Source organism: Sphaerodactylus townsendi, linkage group LG03 (assembly GCF_021028975.2).
Source record: "Sphaerodactylus townsendi isolate TG3544 linkage group LG03, MPM_Stown_v2.3, whole genome shotgun sequence".
NCBI lineage: Eukaryota > Metazoa > Chordata > Lepidosauria > Squamata > Sphaerodactylidae > Sphaerodactylus > Sphaerodactylus townsendi.
Window position 1 is genome coordinate 52,930,405 of NC_059427.1, and position 17,886 is coordinate 52,948,290.

Sequence of the window (17,886 nt, forward strand, 5' to 3'; positions counted from 1 at the left end):
CGGGGGGTGGCGGCTGATTGTTTGAAGGGCGGCGCGGGGAGGGGGGGGCGGCGGAGGCGAGCGAGCCGGAGGAGCCTTGGCTGGGGGCTCCGGCGCGGCGGGCCAGCAGCGGCAGCAGCAGCAGCTCCACTTATTCGGGCCCTTTTTGCACCATCCCCAAAGCATCCTATGTCAGCGCTGGCGCCAGCTGGACTCAGTTCAGTAGACATGAACTAGGGGCGACGCGCAGGCTAAGAACCTCCGCCCAGCCAATCAGCCGGCTCGGCGCCCAGCCCAGCCTCGCTATTGGCCCCGAGAAATAGGCATCCCCCTCGTTGACTCCAAACAGCCCAAAAGCGCCGAAGCCGCCAAAGACTCTTCCCCCCCCCCCTTTCCCCTTCCCCGCCTCCCACTCCATTCCACTCTCACGTTGCCTTTGCTACTTTTGCTCTGGGGGGGAGCCCTCCCTTCCCCCCACTCTCTCTCTCTCTCTCTCTCTCTCTCTCTCTCTCTCTCTCTCGGAGCTGGGTTCGACCTCTATCAGGTCGAACAGTATGCATTGGACAGTATGCATTGTACTGAATGCAAAACAAGCCCCTACCCGCGCGCACACACTACGAATGTGGGCACTAAATAATTGGAGGAGGGGATTTGACTGGGTGGGGGTAAAAAGAAGAGAAAATGAACAAATCATTGCCCGGGGTGGGGGAGCACTATGTAATGTCTAAACGAAGCCTGGACAGCTAGAATTTTAAACAAGAGCAAAACTGCTTCCATTTATTTGCTTCATGTATGTGTATTTGAAGAAAAACCTTTTTCAACCTCCTAGAGATTTTTTTAAAGCGCGCCTGCCTGTTTGCTTCCCCCTGCGTTTCAGTGATATGCTGCTTTTATTTTCAGTTAGCCATAACTGCAGTTCTGGGTTCGTTTGGTTTGGGTCACACTGACTTGTCTGCAAGTGAATGGAATTTCTGCCGAACAAAGGTGTTCAGGATCGGAACTTGGGATTTCCTTCACTGAAAATCAAGGCAGAGTGGTTTGTGTTAACGTACAGTTTACATGGTGCTTCAGTGGCGTGGGTCAAACTAACACGGTAACGCAATGAGTTATCAGTAGGTGGATTTCTTTCTTCTTTTAAAATGCCAAACAGTTTCTGCCCAAGGAAAATGACATTCCAAATAATTCCTAGTGGAAGTATCAGTCCTGCAACTATTGAACCCTTTACTCAGGAAGACTTCCTCCAGGGTGGTCTGAACATGTTTGCCTCAACGGAAGCCAGAGGAGGCGAGGAGATTTCCAAGGGCTGGAAGACCCCAAACAAGAACACTCATTCTTTATGTGATATAAAAATTATGCTGCAAGACAAAATTTAAAATCATATTTTTTTTAGAAAGAATTCTTTCTAAACTAACTGTTGCTAGTTTTTAAAAAAAACCTTTAAATTCCATTTCTGATTCAATGAAGTTGGCTACACTTTTGAGGCTCCTGCTTGAGCTGACTAACAAGGGAGTATTTCTATCGCTTGGTCAGCAACCTCTCTGACTGCCCTTCTAACATTTAACACATTGGGTGTGAGGAGAGAATTGGAGGATGAGGAATCTGTTTGATCCTCCAAACTCTAATCAATGTTCGTTAAGGTTTTTTAAAAATCAAATCTTTTTCACAATATAAAAGACAACATGAGTGGCCATATCCTTCCCTTGATCATGTACGGTTTTTTAAGTGTCTCGCTTATTGTCCAGGATAGGCTGGCAAACCCTCTTTCCCTGGAGAGTCAGGCTCTCTGCTGGGTTATTGGTGCCCACTATCTATGTTGCTAATATTAGCATTTGTTTTACAGTCTTGCTTCGCTTCTTTCCCGCTCCAGATCAAATGGCTAAATCCTTCTTTCAAATCCAAGACACTGAACAACCTAAACAAACCTCCGTCCCACCCCCTCCCCCCTTGTTTAAATTTTTTTAGCTTGTCCTGCACACATAACCTCTGGCCGTGATTTAGTGGACACCCATGACAAGAGCGAGGTGCCCTCTTCTCACACCATTACAGACTCCCCTTCCTCCCCCCCCCCAGATATTTAGAGGTGATCACAGTCCGCCTTCCTGATTAATTGCATGGGGTAGGAAGGTCCTTTGGGGTGTTTCCACCCCCACCCCTCTTTTAGTGACCAGCATGCCTTCAGGCTCACTCTGACTCTTATACCAATGAGCAGGTAGATGTAGAGATAGTCTTGCAGACTGCTCAGCAGAAGACACAGAATTCTGGCCCGGGAAACAACCCTTCTTGTCTTATGGAAGCTTTGCATTTTCAAGGAAAGTGCTGTTTTCCCATCTTCTTTAATGTAGGGGGTGGTAATTTATGTGGGGGTGGTAATTAGACCAAGTTCCTCCTTGCCTTTTATGAGCTATTCCCCCCCCCCCCAATTTGGAAAGGCACCTCAGACTGCTTTAAGGTTTATTGGCTGGCAAGGGATTCTCCCCCCTCCCCCCATGCCTTGACCTTGTAAATACCTTGTGATATTACAGGGAGCACCTGGAGGGGGGGGGGGAGAGACCTTTTGTGAACAGATCTAACAAAAAGTGGCTCATCCAGAGGCAGAGATCAAGAAGTTGAGCGGCCCCCTGCCCTGCTCCTGCTCAGTGTGCAGTGCAATGCCAACCTAACCAGTGTGCTACACAATGCTAACCTAGCAGGTGAGATCTACTGAGTTCAGGGCTTACCCAATCTGAAGTAGACCCATGTCCTGGCATAAGGACCATAAATGCAGCCCCCTTTCTTCCAGGTTACTCTTCCTGGCTGAAAGCTCCCCTCCAACCCTCTTTCTGCTGACGTAGGTAGAGAAACTAGAATGAATGTCTACTTTTGTGGTGCAGAAAATAATTCCTTCGGGAGGGGGAAGAGATAGTTGCCTTCCCTCTCCTTTTAAATGCACCCCTTTGTTTCATACAGCTCAATCCTATGAGTGTTTGCTCAGAAATAAATTCTACTGAGTGCAGTAAAGTTAACTTTCAAGTAACATCTTGCTTAGTGTGTACGGCCTTAGAGTAAGATCTACTGAATTAAGTACAAAGAACTGATGTTCTAGTTTCTGTTTTCTTTAGGGAACAATTTATGTGTACTAGGACCTTCTTTTAAGATGTTTCTCAGTCTTATGCTCATTTTTATATCTTATTAAAAACTTTTATATCTTATTAAAAACTCAGACTGATTGAAAACTGGGAAGCGCTGGAAGTTCCCAGACCAACCCTGCTGCCTTCTTCGGGCGCCTCTCCCCGCCCCCTCTCCCCCTCCTTAGCATCCCATCAGACAGGCCTGGCGCAGACATCCAGGTTTGAACTGGTGCTGAGAGTGGCACGGGGTTGGCGCCTCTGGTTGGGTGCAGGCTGCAGTGCAGGCAAAAGAGCCTCCGACACAAACAGGGGTGCATCGCCCAGTTTAATTTTCCTCAAATCTTCACTAACTCCACGGGGTAGTGGGCAGCCCTGTCCCACACCCGCCCCTGCTCCTTCTTTCTGGGCCTTTTCATGTCCTTTAGCTGTGGTATAATTTTTTAAAATCTTTTGGGCCCTCCTGCCCTACATTTTGTTCTAAAACACGCTCAGCCAGACTGGATACTAATAGGCCTGAGCCGCTCCCCTTCCCCCCTCCAGAACCCTGAGCAAATTGCCAGCGTAGTTTAGCATAGGTGTTTTCTTTACATTTGAACAGAAGGTACAGCGAGATGCAAAATGTGCTTCACTTGAGGAACAGAAGCGTCATTTTCCCTATCTGGCTAAGATGCTGTTAATGAGAAACTCATCTAACGCCAGTCGAACTCAAAGCTCTTTCATCTTTGGATCTCTAAGAACACGCACGCAACAGGTTCCAATATAAACCGCACTTCTTATTCCCAGACTCCTTAAAGGACTTTCTACATTAAAAAAAACACTAAATGGCAAAAAAAGTATTTACTTCTCCAAGATACCAAATGTCATATTTTTTTCCATTGGGCTCTTGTCTACTTCCTGTAGTCAGGCGATAAGCTGCTTTGATCTGTACACGTTTATGCAGATGAATGATTAGGGAGAGAAAGAACTCTGCATTTAGTTGAGCAAGCAAACATTAGAAATATATAAACCAATCTTGCAAATGTGACTCCCATCTCCCCTCCATAATCCCAGCTATATGTATGTTTGTGTTCTTTTTGAAAGGTCAGAGCCTTAGCATTTGTTCAGAAAAGACGGAAGTGGGGTCAGTTCTTTATCCCACTCATGCTCCAAGGAGACCCAGCAAGACTGGTTTATTTCAAACAAGCAGCAAATCTCTCCTATGTTCACACACCAGCCTGCTCGATTGTCACGGGCATAGGCCAAGTTTTAAAAGGATTTTTGGGGGACCCCCCCCCGCCATAGTCTCAGTTTTCTTGGATCCAGGAAAATGGGGTGAATCCCAGGCCAAGATGTCAGATTGTTCAAAGCTTTCCTGGTGTCTCTTTTGCATTTCTAGTCTGGTTCCTAAGAAGAGCATCTCTAGCCAGCTGACCAGGGCACCCAGCAACCTCTAGCCTTTTCAAGCTGCCAGTTTTAAGACTGGAGGGCAAGTTAACTCCTAGTCAACTACTTTAGTAACTTTCAAGTGCCATGTTTCAGGTTTGCCTCTTAGGAAAAGCCTAACTCAGGAGAAAAGTGATGTGTGCGTGTGTTGAACAAATTAATGTAATGAAATCATGTTCCCTACATGTTCTTCCTTTCCATGAATGTGAAGTGCTTTTTCCCATGTTAAAAATATGATTTCAAATAAGATGCTGGTGTAACTTGCAATTCTGTGGATGGTCAGATGGAGTCATCCAGGTATATAAAATCCATAAGTAACAGAAAAGAGATCCCTCCAACTCCTGCATAGAAATTGATGGTTTAGGTCTGGGAAGAGAGTCAGAGTTGGGAATTGGGAGAGGGAAGATTCAGTGCTTGACCTGCATGTTATTAAGTTTCAGATAAGACAGCTTCCAGACACTGCAGATTGTATCATTTCTTGCACGGTGTCAGCTCTTCACCATTTTTTCGCACAAAGAATTCTGTGCACCCAGAAAGCCTGCTGTCTTACCAGCAGACTCGATTTAACAGACCCCCTCAATCCACCCACCCCCACTCATGCATGTGGCTTAGTTTGTCACTCCTGACGACTAGGGGCTCCAAGTATAGGGCTAGGTCCTCTGGAAAACAAGCTTGTGATTATTTACTGCAACACACACCGCACATTCTAAAGAATCCTAACTTCGATTGTCTCCGTTGGGGTGGGCGTTGGAGCAAACATCTCAAACCAGCTGTGAACCAGAGCCAGTGGTATCATTCCTAGAGTGCTGGGGGTATGAATTCCTCTGCACAGTTGCATGACATGACTTTGAGGTGTGGGAGATCAAATTGCATCATTGCTATTTGTGGATGGGTGGCGTGTGAAGCAGCAGTACCAGAGCATGAATGCTTGTTGCCCGGTGTGTGCGTGCGTGTGCTTGACAGAGAGGGGAGGGGGAGAGGCCTGCTTGTGTCATCGGGAAAGGGGAGCAATTCCACTCACCTTGGCCAAAAGTTTTTTTTGGGGGGGGGAGGGATGGCAGGAGGCTCAGCCTCAGCATCCTCAGCAGGAATGCTCCTCTGATGGGCCCCCCTCAAACCCACCCACCCTGCGTGTGAGCTCCCTTTTTCTGGCGGGAGGCGGCTGGGTGGGAAGATTGACAGCCGGGTAATTGGGCAAGAGGAGGCTGCTGCTCCCCAGCCAGGCGGCCCAGTCACTGCGACGCCGGGGCCGTGACGTCACCCGCCGCTGCCAAATTCGCCAGGAAATGAACTTTTTAATAATAATAATCACCAGCATCATCATGGCGCGGGGAGGGGGGGAGAGAAAGGCGCCCCCACAGCTCCCAAGGGACTGGGGGGGGGGTCTTCTCCGCTCTGTCCCCCCAGGCCCCCGCCCCTTGCCCGCCTGTCACCTTCTTCCCACCCAGACAAAACAATCCCCGGTTGGAAAACAAGGCGGGCGGCCAGGCTGGGCGGGAAGGCGCACGCAGCCAGCCCAGCGCCCTTCCTCTCTGCCTCCCTCGCCCCCAAGTGGGCCGGCGGAGGGGAGGCCTCCTCGCTCTTGGCGTCGCTTCCCCCGCCGCCAGTCCCAAGCTCCCTCCGGGGCCTGCTCCCGGGAGCCTCCCGCACGGCTCGTCTTGCTCGCTTTGGGGCGAGGAGGAGGAGGGACCCTTTTGCCAAACGGGGCGCCGCCGAGCAGAAAGGCCTGCCCGTTCCGAGGAGCCCCAGCCTGCTGTGTGGCAGGCCGCCTGGCCTCGCTTAGCGGGTCTACCGCGGCAGGACTCCCGCAGGAAGGCGGCATCGCGGCCCCGCACCTGGGAGGTCTGGGTCTCCCGAGCGCCCCTGACCCGTCCGAGGTGAATGCGCGCCCGGGGAAATGGCCTGGGGGACAGGCAGGGGCACTTCCCTGCAGGCCCCAGTGGCGGCCCGGCTTGCCAGAGGCTTCCCCCTCCCTGGGCCCGCCGTCACCTGGTTGCTTTGTTGGGGGGGGGTGGCTGCTTCCCCTGATCTCTGGCACCCTCAGCCACCGACACTTCAGGCACTTTGTCTAAGCCACACAGCAAATGCAACTCTTGCTCAATTCTTCCACAACGTTTAACTTCCCGGGTAACACTGGGGGGGGGGGGGGGACAGCTAGGAAGCGCCAATCTCACGGCCACAAAACTCCAGGGACCGAGTCAGAAATCCCCTCCCTGGAAGACGGAGAAGGCCCAGATAGCCAGCAAAACCAAGGGCGTCGGAAGGCAGTTCGGGGTCAAGGTAGCTGCAGACATTACAATCTACCCCAACTTCATCTTTGAAAGAGCTTCCACCAGACCTGGTGAGAGACGGACTGGGGGGGGGGGGGGTTGAAGAGAGGGTAACCTTTGATCTTGCCAGGTTTGCCCCTATTTCATTTTATTTTTGCCTGCACGACGAAACGAGATTTCAAATAACCTTGGCTACGCTAGAACGGTTTCTTCTCGAGATCAAATGAAAATATATAAAAACATTTATTCCCAGGATAATCGCAAAGACAGGAATAAATCCTAACCCCTAGGAAAACTTTACGTAGACGCCCCCCCCCCCCCCCGAACCTTATTCCAGCTTTTTCAGGCTAGACGCTTAAGGACAACAACGAAAAGATTAATGGCGCGTGGTTTTAATCCTTGTATCCCTTGCTCACTGGAAGTTGCAAACATCCCACCAACCAAAATCTAGAGACCCTCCTCTGCAACACGCGGGGCTGTTGTTGTCGTTCCTCCCCCTGTTTAGACCAGCATAAAAGCATTCGTAATGATTTCCTGTGAATTAATATCATTGTTTTAATTATTGCCCTTGCCCACATCCAGCAAGACCACGGGGTTTCCTTCTTTCTTTTTTCTTTCTTTTTGGAGGGGGGGGGGAGCTGTTTGTTTTAGACAGGTGATAAAATCGCAGTTAACGAGCTGATAATTCGCCCTTGTTTGTTTTAAAAGACAAATGGTAAAGATTAATCGAGGGGCTTGATTTATGGAGTGAGAGGGAGAGACCCCAAGGCTGCCCGGGAAACTCCCCTGTAGCCCCGCGTGTCAGGTTACGGCGCAGCCGGCTCCTAGCGCTGCCCTAGCGCGGACCGGCCGGTCTGCCCCTTCTAAGGCTGCTGCTGAGCCGTAGGGTCCGTGGTAGGGCACTGGACCGCAAAGCCACTCCAACGACCTGCACTCGGCCACAAATGAAAACACAGCACCCGTGCAAAAAAAAAAAGAGGGGGGGGGGGATAAAATAAAATGCTGTTTGTTTTTTTTAATCCGTATACGTTTGCCCACCGTTTAGCAATCTGGAATTCTTGCCGTGCTCACAATCTTTGGCCTTTTTTGCAGCTATATTCGCTTGGCGCATAAGCTCTCCAGGCGAGCCGCACCTTCCCTTTCCCCGGAGACTCGGCTTCTCTGCTTTGTTATTAACGCCCAGCGTCGGCATTGCTAATATTAGGGTTTTATTATTAGCCCTTGTTTAGGAGCCTGGCATAAGAACGCGGGCCTCCTTCTTGCCTGCTCCACAGCAAACGTCTAGATCCTTCCTGCAAATCGAGACGTTGATGAGCCTAAATACAATCTTTTCTCACTGCCTCTCCCCCCTCCTCCAATATTGTTTGTCCTGTAAAAAAAACCTCCCCAAGCGTTTTATTTGGGGGGGGGGGGGGGGGGGGGTTGCTCTGGATTCTTCCTAGCAGAGAAAAGGCGAAGGCGCCTACCGTTTTTGCAATTGCAGATGACTCCCCCTGATATTTAAAAGAGATCAGATTCTCTCCCCCTCCCCAGTTGTAGAGAGGAAGCCCCTCTGAACTTGTTCCCAGTCATCTGCGTGCTCCTTTGTAAATCCTCTGAGCAGCCCCGCTGTTTATGGGGTGGGCTTGTTATGAAATGCCTCGCTGCAAACGAGGGAGCCCAAGAGCGGGGCGTGCGCGCCGGGTGGGGGTGCCCCCGGATTTCATTAATTCTCTCATCGGAACATAAACGAACCCGCACGAGGGCCGCGGGTGAAGCAGCTTAGCTAATTTTCTGGGGCTGAGATTCAACCCGCTTCACACGGCTGGTTAAACAACTATTCTGTCAATTTTATTAAAGTCCTCTCTGGAGAGCGCGTCTGCTTGAATGGGCGACAGAGTGCAGCGCGGCCGCAGCCAGCCCTGAAATCTCGACGCGTGCCCGAAGGAGCATCCCGCTTCGTCTTCTTCCTCCAAAACTCCACGGCTGCACCCTGGCCGGAGATACTGTGGTAGCCCACTGTGCAGAATGGGTCCCTAAAGCGTGGCTGAATTGGGCTGAATGCTCAGTGTGTTGATGGGACCGAGAATTGACAAGGTATCCTGGCAGATTTATCTTTGACAACGCAGAAAAGCCTTTTGAGCCGCCAAGAAATTTGCTCTCCAAAAATTATCTCTATTAATAAGACTGGGCCTCCTTTCCCCCTCCCGCCCCCCCCCCTCTTTTGAATTCTAACATGCTACCTAAATACATTTTATTTGCTTATAATATTTATTCCAGAGGGAATAGGGAAATCCCCGTTGCACATTTGACTGTTTTAATTTGACGGACAGATGATGATGCCACACTTTGGAGGTGAACAACCCCCTACACCCGATCGCGCGTTCACGTGTGCCCGTGTACGCACACAGATCTTTTCAGGACAGATGAGTTGGCTGCGCCTTTCGAAATGGGCAGGCACCTGTGTCTCCGTTAAAGGGGGGGGGATCCCCGAACCCCATCGCCAACAGACATAACAAAGGCTGTTTATTTACACCCGCTGGATTTTGCACCCACCCCTCCCCCCACCGCCTTTTTCAAATCGGAGACCCATTTATCTCCAATGGAGAGACGTGTTTAAAAGAAGTGATGAAGCCTCTGAGATCACAAGACCTGTTCCCAGAGAGCATCGGTCGATAGCCAAGGTGCAGAAGCCCAGCCGCCGGGTCCACACACGTGCACAAGCCTCGCCCTCCTCGGTCTGTCCTGGCCCAAAATAGCGCTCTCCTCCTTGGCCTTTTCGGGTCTCCTCTCGGGCAAGAGACCCTCCACCCACCCCGGCCTGGTGAGAAATCTTGCATGCCAGTCGCCCGATCGAGATCTTGCATCTCCTCCTAAGTCAGACTTCGGAATGGTAGTAGGCACGCAAATACAAAGGGTCCGTCACTGGCGTCTTCCTGACACTCCCTGGTGGGAAGGGGGGAAATGCTGCTCAGCCTTCCCAGCGCTGCGAACTTCCTGGCCTCCTCCCCCCGTTCCCGACCGCTGCTGGACCCGGTTGGAAAGGCAGGCAGACCCCCTTCCTCCCGCTGGGCTCTTTGTCTGCTGATCCAGAGGGCCAGCCACAAAGAAGGTCACCGGCGAATCTCCTGGCTTTCGCATCCCTCCACCCACCCTCGGTTCCGAAGACCCAGCCAGCCTTCTTCTTTCCCACCTCTGCTTTCTGCTCCAGCCGCCGCCTTCCCTCTGCGCGGCCTCCCCAAGGACAAAGAGTCTGGTGGTGGCACCTTGAAGGCAAACCCGTTTCTGGCGGCCCCAAGAAATGCCCCCCTCTCGCCGATCCCCCGCCCCCGCACGCCCGACCCGGAGGAGAACTGCGACCAGGCGAGCAAAGGAGGACCTCAGCGAGGGCAGGAGCGTTGCTTCTGCCCGGGTCTCTCGGAGATACTCACCGCAGCGCTCAACGAGGGTGGACTCCTCGCGGGACTGCCGCTGCAGGAGGGCACCGGGGGCAGCTTCTCTGGGCAGCAGCATCGGCAGAAGGGAGAGAGCCCGGCGGCGGCGGGGGAAAGGGACCGGTTGTGATCTGGGGGCGATCCTGGGGTTGAGCGGGTGGCCGAGCTGCCTGCGCCGCAGCCCCCTCGCGTCTTCCCACCAGCGGGCCAAGTTAGGTACAGCAATGGAAACACACGTACAACTAGTGGCGTCAGACCCGCTCTCTCTCTCTCGCTCTCTCCCCCCACCCACCCACCCACCCCCGCCTCTCTCTCTTTCTCTCTCGCTGTGTCCTCGCTGTGTCTTCCGGGTTGGCTGTCCAGGCCAGCAACCGACCCCCCCCCCCCCCGCAAGGCTCCTGCTGCAGCCGCAGGTACAGGCGATGGGGCCAGTGGAATTGGTCCACTTCTACTGTCCTGGTATAAACTGGTATTTTGGGGGGAAGCATTTCCCTCATAAAGACCACTCTCACTTTCTCCTCGGGTGTCAGCCTTTTAAATAAACCCCCGCTCCGTGTTTCTTGAAGCTGACTCTGAAGCCAGATGGGGGGGGGCTTGCGTCGACTGGGGGGGAGGTTAGATCAGAGGGATCGTCTTTTGAACCACGTTTGGCTGCCTTTTGTGGTCTCTGGATCTTGGCCACTTTGGCACAGGGCTCTGATTTAAACTTCTGGCCCTCTCTCCCCTTCCACAAAACCCTCTCGAACAGACCAGGCAGAGCCAGGCCTCCTCCAGGTGATGCCGGGGGGGGGGGGGGGGAGGGGGGCTGGCACTTCCGTAGGGAAAAGAGCCTCGGACATACACAGAAAAGCCCCCCATTCAGCTATTATTTTCCCCCTCCTCCTTTTTTTTGGGGGGGGTGGTTTGAGAGAATTTTGCAAATTCTCCCTAACCACCCAGCCTGCCCGCTTCTTCCTCGGCCTCTCTTGTTGGTCTGCTCTGGCGGGGTTGTAACCATTTCTCTTTTTAAATGCACGCAGTCCTACCAGTGCATTTGAAATTATGGAAAACGACCGCATCGACTCTAAACTCTGATGTTTCACCTGAGTAGTATTAAGATGGTGAAGAAGAAAAAAAGTCGATTTGGGAAACTGAACCGATGGTGAAAGAAAGAAAGAAAGAAAGAAAGAAAGAAAGAAAAGAAAGAAAGAAAGAAAGAAAGAAAGAAAGAAAGAAAGAAAGAAAGAAAGAAAGAAAGAAAGAAAGAAGCATCCTATAGCTTCTCCCACCTTATAATTTGCATTTCACGTTCCCCTCATTTGAGACAGCTACTCATTTGCTTCACTGCTCTTAACTATTCTATCTCGCCTTTAAAAAAAACCTGCCCACAGATGCACCTGACAGCTTGTAAATGAATTTTGTTAACCTGCAATTTGTCAGTCACTAAGTAGCAGCCCCCCCTGCCTCCTCCCCACCTTTCTGTTTCCTCTGACACCAGTTTTTGAATCAAAGACGAATATGTCCTGTATCCATTATTCCCAAGTCACACGGCCTCCGCTGGAAACCGCTGGATGCAGAAAGGCACAGAGATGCCCGCCGAGGATGCCTTCCATTGTTGCCATTACATCGTACCAGCCGGCAAACGGTTTCTTTACAGGGGAGGATTCCAGCACAAGGTTTACTTAGAAGTAAGACCCATTGTATTCTAAGGGATTTACACCCAAGTAAGTGACTGCTTGGTAGCCTTTCCCATGCAAAATTCTTACTTTTTTTCTCAAGAAAAATATCGGAGTCGAGACAGCAGGAATGAACCAGGCGGAACAAAAATGAAAGTCCGGAAAGGATCAGAGCTAGCCGCCGCCGCCGCCGCCCCCCCCCCCCCAAAGATGCAGGTTACTTCCCATAAATACTCGTTAGAATTAATTCAATGATGAGTGAAGGGTTCTGCCAGGGAAAGTAACAGAAAACTGGGAGCCCCCTTGCCCCATGAATCAAGGAAGACACCCCTGGAGTCTTGGACATTTCAGTGGGGGAAATCGAAGTCGAAATCGATTCAGCCAGTGCTGAGCTTCTTCCTTACATTTTGAAAATCTGAGCCATTTTGGGGCCTGCATTTAACACGGCTGTTTGCTATGCCACAGTTAAATTTCCTCGAAGCGAGAAGGTTATTGTTAGGGTCACCTATCTTTCGTGCGCTTAGAGGACAGTGGCGACCTCTTAAAACGACAGCGCGCAGAGGCGGGTTTGTCTGCTCCGGTTTCAAGCCCGCGCGGGACGCCTCAAATTTTCAGACCCCCTTCTCTTGAGCAACGACGCCGGGAGACCCCTTCGAAGTGGCACTCATCAAGGGGGGTGGGGTCCCTGGTCTGAATTGTTCCTGGTCTTGCAGAGGTTTTTTGTTTTGTTTGTTTCTTGAAGGCACCCTTCTCAAAAAACCTCTCCCTGTTCTTCCCAGCGATCCTGCCCAGGTTGGGGGGGGGGGGGTGCCCCGTCTCCGCGGGAGAGAAGAAAACGGCATTATTTTTTAAAGCTGCCCTTGAGGGGAGGGGGGAACCGGGGCTGGTGGGGAGAGGGCGGGTTGCCCGGGCCGGCCTCGTTTTAACACATGCAAAGCTGCGTAAATCTCCTGCACGGGACTGGGACTCCCCAGGCAGGCAGGTGCAGCGGGAGCCGCGCGCGAAAGGGGCTCCGCGGAGCTGCGGGCGCGCGGGGGGGGGGGGGGTTTCCAAAGGGGAGGCGACCCCGCAAAAAGGAGCAGCGGAGAACCCTCGCCCGGATTAGGCACAAATCTCCGAACAATGGAGGAGGCGGCGGCAGAGGAAGCCGCGGTCGGGAGCAGCCTTTTGAGCGCTTTCTCTTCCTCTCTTCACTGCTGCGTGCGTGTTTTCCCTTCCCAGAGTGGGAGGTGGGGCAGTTTTTGCTAAAAGCCCCCCAAGATCAGCCTTCCAGAAGACGGGCGGCTTTGTGATTCGTTCTGCCTGTTTGGCTTCCTTTGCCTGGCCTGGCCATTAAACCCCTGCGCGTGTGCCTAAGGTCGCCTCGCTTGTGGAGGCCGGGTAGGGTGGCAGAGGTGGCAGAGGTGGTTTGCCGTGACCTGACCCTGGCATGCCTTGGTGGTCTCCCAACAATAAACCAAGCAGGGTCGATCCAGCTTCAGCTTCCCGAGATCGGAGGAGATCCGGCCAGCCTGGGCCACCCAGGACAGGAACGGCGCATATATTCTGCTATCACAATATCCTTCTATCTCTCTGACCTCGGAGGGGTGGAGCGATTTTCCCCACTCCAGTCCTGGGTGAACGCGGTGAGGGCCATTTTAGCAAGCGAGGTCGTTTACAGAGGTGCGCTGGAATTTAGGAGCGGCGTTTCCCCGCCTGCCGTTGAAGGCCCGGGTGAACGAGCCATCCCGCCTCGCAGGCGGCTCTAGCCAGGCCTGAGCCGTTCATCTGCCTGTCTTGAATCGCGCAGACGACCAGATGACCGCCTCCCTCTCCTTCCTGACCTCCTTGAAGGATGTCACTATTTGGCACCCCACCCCTCCAGAACTGGACTCTTGTCTACTTCATGCTAGAAATGCAGCACCCCTGCCTTCCTACACACCGCAGATGCACACCTATTCATAGGTGACAGATTTCCAGGGCTACCTTGAGAGATCCCTGCAATTGATCCGCCCTTTGGCATTAGGAACCTTCCCACGCCGGAAACCACTGTGTTCTCTAGCCCGGGACCCTTTTCTTTTTCAGAAGGGGGGAGAAATAAAACAGCATCACCCCACCGATCCCCCAAGCAGACCACGGCCAAAGTTACTGCAAAGGCCCATCCGACCTTTCTTCCTTGGCCCTTCCCCGCGCCCCACACCTGTCCAGCTGTCAGAGGGCCTTCGCCACTCTTTAAAAAAGACATGTCCCTTCACCCGCAACCCCCAAATGTGTTTGTCTTCCATTAAGGGCAGCGGGACGCCCAGGAGAAACAGAGGCCGTCCTTGGCTAACCAACAGCGCGCGCACTGCCGCCGCCGCCGCCGGAGTCCCTCCAGGTGCAGTGGGGAGGGCATCTCTTTCAGCAGCCGGCTCAGCCCCCTTGGCACTGCCGGGAAGGAAAAGTGCCCCCTGCCCCCTGCCCCGCCGTCCACCTTGCCAGGATCGCCTCCCCCCCCCCCTCCTGGCTCCTTCGGTGCATCAGCCTCTTCTTACCTTTTCTCCCCAGCAGCTGTCCTGCCCGCTGGCTTCTCTCTGCGGTCCTGGAGCCTTGATTCCTGCGGGGACGTCTGTAAAAAGGCGGTGGCTGGGGGGGGGGGCGGGGGGGCGCTCCGGGCGTCCTCAGGTGCTGCCTGGGCAGGAGGCGGCGCGGGCTGGAGCGGCCGGGCTTTGCAGCTGGCACATCTGGAGTTGCTGAGCGCGACCACCCTTTCGCCTGTGCCCCGGCGCTGCCTCGGGTGGATCTGAATCAAGAGGAGCCGCCAGGGGGGCCCGGCGGCTGATGAATGGGCAGGAGGCAGCGCCAGCCAGCCAGCCAGCCAGCCAGCCAGCGAGCGGGGCTGCCAAGGAGGAGGGAGGCTGCCTCAACCTGGCAGCAAATTTCAGTTTCTCCCTCTCTCCCCCTCCCCTCCCCTCCCCTCCCCTCCTCTGTCTCCCGCCTCCTCTCCTGCATTCAAAGATGGCACGGCGAGCCAGTGTGTATTTATGTACATAATAAGGCAGCTCGTCCCCTCGCCTTCATTTGCATCATTACAATATCTGTACAAGCACATCACATTGTCTGCGGCTTGCACCTTTTGTTGCGTTCCCTGTCACAGGCGACGCGACTTGACTTTCATATTTTCCAAGGAACTGAGATTATACCTACGGCCCAGCATGGAAAGGCGGGCGACCCAAAGGCCCCAGAAGCGGCGACTCCCAGCGCAAAGTCTGGCCGGACAGCCACCCATCCACCCACTCACCCACCCCGGCCCTCCCAGCCAGCCTCACCCACCCAAGACCTCTTTCCACCCCCCACCCCCCGCCGCCGCCCATTGAGTTAAAGATGTCCACAGTTCCACCCTGCGGGGGGGGGGGGGCGGTAAAAAGACCTCCTCAACAGAAGACCCTCTCTTGGTAGATCACTTTTCTCCCCCCCCCCCCTTCTTTGGGACTGTTCATGAGTTCCTCTACGGAGTGTGTAAGGAAGGTAGGGAAAGGAGGATAGCCCGCCAGCCATTGCTGAAAGGAAGGGAAAAGATAATGGGGAGGAAGGGGGGAATCTTGAAATCCATAAATTCTTGGGCCATTAGGCAAGTCAGCCGGAACTAATCGGCTGGGAGATGTTTGCGAGCCCAAGACGCCGCCGCCTCGCCTGCAAAGGTGGACGAAATCGTTCATGTGCTTTATCTTCTGGCTGGGCTATAAAACCAGGCCCGGTGTGCTCAGGTGAGACCGTGTGTGTGTGTGTGTGTGTGCGCGTGCCTGTTTGTGTGTGTGTGTGTTTAATTCCTTCACATTCACACGTTCCTCATTTCATCTACCCCCCCCCCCCCCCCCAAAAAAAAAACCCAGATCGAAGCCACCCAAAATCCCACACACACACTAATTTCACAGCACGGAACATCTTTTGCTGCAAAGGAAAAATCGAATCGGACCTGGGACCGGGAAGAGTTTCTTCCTAATCATATTAAGGAGGGACCTTCGCCTTGCAGAGCAAGCCAGGGGCCCAACGGGGCCGCCCTAAAGACGCTTCCCTGGGAATAAGCCCCACAGGAGTAGGACTCTGGGCAGACCTCTCAGGCTTGCTCTCGAACAGTCCAGACCCTTACCCGGTTTCCTCGGGAGGAAGCCCCACTGATTTCAGAGGGATTCCCTTCCAAGTCTACCAGTTCGGGTCCGCAGCCCCGCGCGCCACATCCCTTTCCCTGGGACCGAAGGCTTTTCCGGACGGTTCCGGCTACCTTCAATCTAAAGAAGCATCTCTAAACGCCTTTATGCGCATCCTCACGAGCGGGAAAACTCCGCAAACGTGTTAAAAGAAAAAAGGAAGGAGGGTTCAATGGGGAAAAAAAAGAATTATCATCATAATGGTATGTGGGGGTTACTTAAAAAAATACACCCGTGAGCAACGACCAAAAAGAAAAAAGAAAGAAAGAAATCCTATTTTGCTGGCATTTCTGTCTGTCTTTGTGATACGGTTCAGGAGGGGAAAGGGCCCCTTGATAGGCGGCAGATAATTCTTATCAGTCCGAAGCAGCCCATTGCCCAAGAAACTGGTTTAATTACCCTCCTCGTTCTAGCAGATGAGATACATAACCAGATTTATGCACGGGCGGTGGAAATGCCCCGCTTGCAATTCCAGGTACTGGAATCCGAAGGAAGGCAAAGGGCCCGGGTGGAAATAAAAAATAATAATGAACATTCAGCTGGAAAACGGAATGATCTCCACAACCGGCGGGCGGGACGGCCTGGCCGCTCCAGGGGGTGGGGGGCTTGAATTTAGCCTGGGGACTTGAATTTAGCCTGCTGGAGATTATATATCATAATATATTTCTAGATATAACGTTTTTATTTATATATACAGAGAGAGAGAGAACGCGACGGCTGCTCCCTGATTGTTATTTATTTATGCGTTTATTTCTCCCTAGTCCGGTCCGCCTCTTCGGTTTCTCTACTCGGGACTGGAAGTTTTTCTGGCGACTTTACATATCCAGGGCTGGCCAGAAGCGGCTTTAGAGGAACACCACCCCCACCCCCTCCCCAGCTTCCCCACAGTCACCCCCACTTTCCACCTCTCATCCCTTTGTGCATGCTCTGAATTCTCCCTTATTAGGGTCCGGTGATGTTTCACTCTCCCTCACTGCCGCGGTTGGGCTCCCTACTGAAGATGTCATCTTTAAAGTCTGAAAGAGAGAGGGGGGGGGGGGGAGAAGAAAGGCGACCCCCCACTCGCCCCGGCTTCTTGCAGAGTAACAATCATATTCTACATATTGAAAAATGTGATAGATGCCGAATAGCGAAGACCTTTAAGGGGAAAGAAAAAGGCGGCCCAACCTTTTCAGTGCTGACTTCTTTTTAACGAGGTATTGGGAGGGTTCGGGCGAGGAATTATATGTATAAAAGAAGCCGGCGCCCCCGGAAGGCTGGAGAATGCGGGGCTCTGCGGCTCTCCAGGTTCTCCCTTATTATGACTATCCAGGAGTAATTTTTCATCTCTGCTAGCTAATCTTTGTTCCTTGTGAAGATAATGAATAGTCCAATCCTTATCTCCCGAGCTCCTGGAGGCTGCAGGAGAATGGGGTTGAACAGGGTTGAAAATTGGTTCCAAAGTGCTGCTGAATAAATGCTGTTCCTTATCTCTGGCTTCCAGATTATCGGGACCCTTTCAAAACTCGCACAACAAATACACCCACCGCCATCTAATGCATCATTTACCAGAGCAGATCCCCGCGCGTTTGATCGGCAGATAGGCACGGGGGGGGGGGGGCTGGGGGGGGGGGGAAGCAGAGGGGGGGGGGGCGGGAGGAAGGGGGGGAAATCCATCGGGGGTGGACGCGTGGCTTGCACTAATCGCGTGCATAAATTGTGGCTCCGCTCGACGAAGCGCGTGTGGGTGCTTTGCGCCTGGCGCTGAAGAGCGGGCACCGCACCTGTGCGGGGATGAGGTCAGATCCTGACGTGGACACCGTTTAGCAGGATCCCCTAAGTCCGCTGGGGGGGGTGGGAGGTGATAAGACAGGGCAAATATCCCCTTAACAGCG

General features: G+C 53.0%; 2 protein-coding genes across 4 annotated transcripts in view; both read right to left on the minus strand.

Moving 5' to 3' along the window:
* The window catches only part of GATA2 (GATA binding protein 2), a 627,541-nt gene extending 612,807 nt beyond the window's left edge, over positions 1–14,734 (minus strand). Inside the window, exon 1 of one of the 2 annotated variants that reach the window (XM_048489760.1) lies at positions 14,360–14,734. The gene's annotated coding sequence lies outside the window, so the exon portion shown is untranslated. Of the gene's footprint in view, positions 1–10,188; positions 10,401–14,359 lie in introns of those variants that run through there. The other variant, XM_048489758.1, reaches the window with a different exon arrangement.
* Positions 1–17,886, minus strand: part of CELSR3 (cadherin EGF LAG seven-pass G-type receptor 3) — a 231,456-nt gene that overhangs the window by 26,521 nt on the left and 187,049 nt on the right. The gene's annotated exons all lie outside the window — the stretch shown is intronic.